The sequence below is a fragment of the Ooceraea biroi genome, chromosome 14 (assembly GCF_003672135.1).
Source record: "Ooceraea biroi isolate clonal line C1 chromosome 14, Obir_v5.4, whole genome shotgun sequence".
Taxonomy (NCBI): Eukaryota; Metazoa; Arthropoda; class Insecta; order Hymenoptera; family Formicidae; genus Ooceraea; species Ooceraea biroi.
The window spans coordinates 3,940,601-3,946,969 of record NC_039519.1 but is presented as its reverse complement, the minus strand read 5'-3'; the positions used below and the strand labels follow the sequence as shown (position 1 = coordinate 3,946,969).

General features: G+C 41.8%; 1 long non-coding RNA gene across 1 annotated transcript; it reads left to right on the top strand.

Annotated features, from left to right (window-relative positions):
• Positions 1 to 3,216: 3,216 nt before the first annotated feature.
• On the top strand, positions 3,217 to 6,150 carry LOC105286513. The gene is made up of 2 exons (XR_895250.2): positions 3,217 to 3,608; positions 6,002 to 6,150. It is a non-coding gene; the product is annotated as an uncharacterized LOC105286513 (long non-coding RNA).
• The last annotated feature ends 219 nt before the right edge of the window (positions 6,151 to 6,369 follow it).

Here is a 6,369-nt window from a genome sequence, read left to right as displayed (position 1 = left end):
TATTAAATTCTGTATCGTTCGCGGTCCTGTCCAGGAACCGAGGAAGATAAAGCATGAGCCGAACGGAAAGCTGATTGCGGCAGCGATCGACTTCTCCGAGGAAAAACGCGTGCCGTGCAGCAGCATTTGCGTAAATCCGTCTTTCGGCGCGAAGTAATGAGACGAGCATGTTTTTGTTTTAATGAAACATTTAATAAAAATGTTTAACAGAAATGTTCCTTTCCCCATAAGAATATACGGTACATGAATCTATAATTTTTAATAAGTTCGCTCCTATATGCGCATAACATTTCACAATCCGTGATTCGCGAGGAGGGCATAAATAAGGCGGGCACAGCAGACGTATGTAAAACGACATATAATACTTACTTTGAAATTTCATCTCTCCATCGTGCCTTTATTAACGTTCGCGCACACGTTACCTTCGGTTCAGCAAATTGCACGGCCGTATATTCCGCGCGCGAGCTTCCGCTCGATCGAGCGATAAAAAGATCCGTTCCGATACCTCGAAATATTCCGCGGGGATTCCCTTTCGCGCGCGTACCCACAGCGAACGTACGCGCAGCCGCTTTTATGTAAAGTAAAGAGCCGTCTCGCGCGGATCCATAACGTAACCCTCCGACCCTCGTAAACCTGAATTTATTAACACTTCGAACTACGGGGAGATTTGCTAAATGGTTTTCAATTTGTATCTTAACGCCGCCAGACCACATGCTCGGCGCAGATTCGGCGCGACAGATCTCTTTCTCTCGCGGGGGTGTCTCGCCGGCGAGAGTAACGTATCTTACCCCCGCCTGGGGTACAGTGCTCAGTGCGAAATATCTCTTTATTATTGCGCTTATTGTTGCGCGTCTGGCGTGGCACCGCTCCGCCATAAAATTCAGAGCGGAAGTTTATTTTATTGCGAGTTCCGCTAATCAATCGAATGAAGTCTCCGTCGTAAATAAGAGCGAACGCGTATGCGAACTCCAGAACGAGTAATCTGGTGACTCACATACCGAATCCATATCCGTGTATCGTGTGTACTATTTGATCAAATAATTTATATCGTAACTTTATTTAATTGACGCAGTTAGGTTTTTATTGGAAATGGAAATATCTAAAAAAACAATTGAGATTTAAGAAGTACTGTGGAGGAATCATTTTACCTTATTTTGATATGTAATTATATTTTATTTGTTAATTACTTATCTCTGGTTTATAATTACATATTAATATACATGATAACAAAACTGGATTTTTACAAGACGATACTTTGACACGTGCGTTAATATGATATGCAATGCGATACCAATTCTCAATGAATGTAAAGCAAGAAAAATATACCGAGTTGGAGAGAAGAAAGTAAAATAAAATCACTTAATACACAGCATATGTCACAACAGCTATCTTAAAAGTTAATATTGTGTTTAATCAATTCATCCCAGCATAAACCATATCTGATTTGCACGTGTGCGCAAATTTTAATTTATCAAAGTTATAATCATGGCTACATACACATTATACAAGTGAGATAATCCTTCTGACAGAATTGCGTCTTTATAATCAACGATAATGATAATTATGCAATAAGATTAGCCTGACAAATAATATTATGATAAGACGTCCAAACTTCATTTCACTGAATCTTTTAATCAGATTGGAACAATGTGCTAATCCTAGCGTGATAATCAAAGATATATGACTTTGGGTTTCGTAACGTTTTGATGGTTACATGGTCTCGGTGGTTCCTATGAATGCTTTCCAGTAAAGTATGTATGAACGCGACATTTTTAATGCCACCATAGAAAGTATCATGAGATATTTCCTGTGCAGTGACGCGCATTATTTCGCCAAGGATGTACGTTACAGTTACGGTTGCCGATACAAGGGTGCGCGATGACTGGAACCCTGTATTGGTAATTGTATTCGGAAGAAATATCCGTATCGAAAATCAATAATACAGAAGTGTTATATAATAAAATCATTTAAAATATTCAAGTCATGAAATTTAAATAAATATTAATAAAATTATCTATACTCTAATCATATACATCATTAAATCTTTAAATTTTACTGAACTAAAGGTAACAACATAAAAGTTTGCTAAATAATATTGCACATCAAATTTTGATTATTTTATTCAGAAGTTATAATAGATTTACAAATTTACATTTCACATGTCGCATATTAAATCTCCAACAAATATATGTATAACAATAAACATGTAAATATAATAAAAATGTATAATATTAAAGAACATTTAAAAGCGTTTACATTTTCTGCAGACTTGAGCACTTGGCCTCGCCTAACATCATACATACCATTGCAGTTCTAAGTCCGTAGGCATCCTTCTATAAGCGAACCTAGTTCTTTTAATTCTAGCTGGGCATCATCGGGACCGCCTATTGGACGACGAGGATATTCGGATGCATCGCGCGGGGTCGCTCGTAATTTCCCGGGTAAGCTCCCGGCAAATTAGCTCCGGGCATACGTTACTCTCGCCTTAGTTGTCTCTCTTCTGCGCTTCTTAGTCCTCCCTCTCTGGGCCTTCTCCTTTATCGCCCCTTGCGGAGAAAACCCAGCTTTTCTCGCAGCGAGCCAGCCCGCCTCGACCGTCCCCCCAGTTCTCCCTCTCCCTCCTCGTCCAGCTACCTCCCACACCTCGGATAAACGCGTATATGCCGCGGTGGTGTGAGACGTTCGTGTGCCCCCGTCGTAAGACGGCAAGGCTTGTCCTTACCTCGAAAAAGCTCCGGAAGGAAAGAGAGAGAGCCTTGACGAGAGGGCACTCTCGAAGTGGGGGGTACGCCGTCCTGGACGTAGGACGAGCGCGCCGGCTTCGTGGTTCGGCGAGGCGAAAGCTGCCAGTTCCATGGTAGGCGTGCCGCACAGGCTCCGCCTGCAAGCTCCGTCGGTGCACGCCCAGGGAACAGGGCTTTGCCATCCGGCGTTTCGTCGACCCTGGCAAACCACCCTTGCCAAGGGCCACCGCGCCCGACAACGTAACCTTCCCCTCTTCCCCGGTGTGTCCTCTTGTGCCCCCTCCAGACGTGATCTGGGACGCGTGGTCCTTCTTCCACCCGCGCATCCGACTCCCCCGGAACCCTCTCGCCACGACTCGCCCCCCATTCCTCCTTCTCTCCTCCTCGTCCTCGTCGGGAGGACGACGTACCCCTTCTACGACGGCCCTTCGTCGTAGGAGCTGCAACTTTGGACCGCTTTGCACACAGATTGCATCAGAGGCATCCGCGGATGCAATCGTTACCCCACTGTCGTGTTTTCTCCCCGTGCCTCTCTCCCTCGGGAGTGGAGAGAGAGTGCGCGCGCGCGTGCCGTGTGCATGTACCGGCGCGAGAGGAGGTATAACCGAGACCGGAGAGTGAAGAGTGCATCGTCGGACGCGGCGGCAGGGAACTTCGAGACGAAGCTCTCGGTTGCGATGCTTTATTGGCTTCGGCGTCGTAATCAGCGGCGCGGGGATTAGACCGCACGGGCACATCGGCGAGTAACGTGCAACGGGAATGAGTAATTCACGAAGCACTTAATATACATAGACAGCGATGAATCACGTTCCAACTGCGCGCGTTTAATCCTAGGAATGGAGAGCTTTGCCAATAAGACCTAACGTAAGCGGATGAGTATCGTTGTATGTCTCATATTTGGTATCCGCTCGGGTTAAGCACATCGTTCGCGACTCCTCGGATGCTCCCGCGATTTTTCTAACGGCCGAGCAGAGAACTTGAAGTATACCTGCGGAATGGGTAGATTAAGACGGATTAAGAGCCAGCATTGAGACGGAACGTAGATGCGTTCACGACGCGCCTGGTTACCGTTTATCCCTATGGGAATAATGCGATCGGATTTCGCGAGTGTAAAACGCTGTATCGGCGAACGAAATCTCGCTAGACTCTTAGCCTGTCAAGGCACATTTGCCTGAAGATTTACACACGCTGGCTCCTGATGATGCACACTCACGCGCACGGCGGATATATGTCGTAATAAATTCGTAATAAAGTATTCAAATGAGAAACTGAATCTTTAATTTCTATAAAAAAAAAGAATAAAACAATATTTTTCGGCAAAATTCGGATGTTTTATTTAAATTGCTATTATTTATGTTATTAAAAACTGCTACGTTTCATCCTGCATTCTCGGCACTATTGCGACAGCGTATAAATCGTTTTTTACGTTGCTTTGATCATGTTTAAATAATTTCTATGCTAAAGGATTAGTACAGCTGCTCTGTGACGTAAAAGCAATATCACGCGCCACGTGAATAAGGCATTAACTTTTGAGCACGCGGTTTAATCCCGGGATTATCCAGTCTGCCAATCGGACGCTATCGGAGCTGTTGGAATTAAGCCGTATATGGCAGTCAGTATTTTTTAATTTCATTGTATCACTATATGGATAACAGGATAGGTTCGATTATATTTAGTTGTATTAATTTAATACCACGAAAGTCACAACACTCTCGCGAAAATCTTTTTTGTACCAAATGGAACTGTATCAGGAAGGCTTTGCTATTAAAATGTTTTACTGTGATTATTAGATGTTGTCCAGCGGAAACAGAATGGCTCGTAATGTAACCACCGTTGACATTTTTCTGCTATCTCGATTTTCATGATAAATGCACATAAAAGAGAGAGAGAGAGAAGCACACCGAATATAAGTTTCATCGAACGTGTAACAATACATTAGATAATTCTACTGATAAGAAAATATCAGAGGTACATTTTGCCACTGATTACGTAATCGCTGCATTATCTCGCGATCCTCGAAGATATTCCCCGATTACGCCGCAAATACTTCATTTCATCGTTAATCCGTCGATAAAACGGCCAGATATTCGATTCGAAATTTATCCAAATCCGACGGATTGTCGGACGATAATAACGCACCTTGCACCACCGTGCACGTCGACACCGCTGTTCCTGACATCACGTATGACGACGTGAAGCCATATACGTGCATCACGAACGCGTATGCGACGCACACGCGGATGTGAAAGGATGTAATCAAAGGATATATGCAAGGATGTCGCTCGCGCGCGAAGCACCGGAAATTCATATGGATACCGCGAGAATCGGTAGCGCAACATTACTCGTTCGTTGTCGTACGGAAATTAATTTCGAGAAATCGCCTAATCCGAGAACGACGTTTGCAGGAATCTGCGAATACGTGTGTGTGCACATTCTCTTTGAGGTACTCCCGATTTGGACGATCCATTTTAATAGCATGAAAGGAAGCGTATTGGACAGAGAGAGAAAGAAAATCGACTCTATATATTAATTACTGTTACTTTAATCTAATACCATGTCTGTTAATTAAAACAGATAATTACATGTAGTAACTAATTTATAAGAAATTGGAATTTTGTGTAAAGCTTTTGTGATCTACGTCTAATTTTATGTCTCCTGATATTTTTATAATAATCTTGTTTTAAATTCAGTTTTCCTGTTATTTCGTGTATTTATCAAGCTTAGATTTAAAATTGTTTGACTAATCTAAACTACGTTTTTTGACACAACAAATATAAAGACAATTTTCTATATTAACTTGTGAGCCGTTAATCTGTTTTCTTATCAATGGACATTTTGATGTTTCGGATCTTGATTGCTTTTATTACGAAGGTCGAAAAATCAATTTCTAATCCGGATACACATCTATTGTTTCTTATCGCATGGAATTAAACGCATCAAACTCTTTAAGCATCGTATTTAATTATTTATCATTATTGGATTGAGTATTTATTTTTACATTATGCAGTGTATGTTTATGCAGCGCATTTCGTGTATTTGATATATTATTCCTAAGCTTTAGATTTATAAATTGTTATAAATGTTGTTCATAAAGAGAGATTTATAACAGCAAAAGATACATTTATAAACTTTTGAGCATAGAGTAATAGTTAACATTTTACAGTCGAGATCGCAAAAATTGATGCAATGGTATGGATCTCGTTCGATGCTCCTACACCTATGCTCGGTCATCGAGATTCACAAATCTTCTCTTGTAGGTATATCTTGTAGGTATACATTGCTAGTGGACAGACGCAAAGATCGTGCATCTTATCTACAAATATACCCCTCGAAACGGTTTTATGATCGGAATGCCAACCTACAAGACAAGACAAGACAAGAGCGTTGAGCAGGGAGTTAACTTCAGTAAAGAAAGAGAGATTTGAAAGAAAAGGGATAGCAAGAGATAGATGTGTGCAAGATAAAAAAGATCCATCATAGTTCGAGGAAGAATATAAATATGAACAACGGCAACGAATATCTGCATGGAGCGAGTGATGTAATAAGAGAAAATGATCTAATCAAAGACAAGAGGGAAAAGTTGCACATTAAATAGATGAAAGTATAACATTGTTTTGTCGGGAGG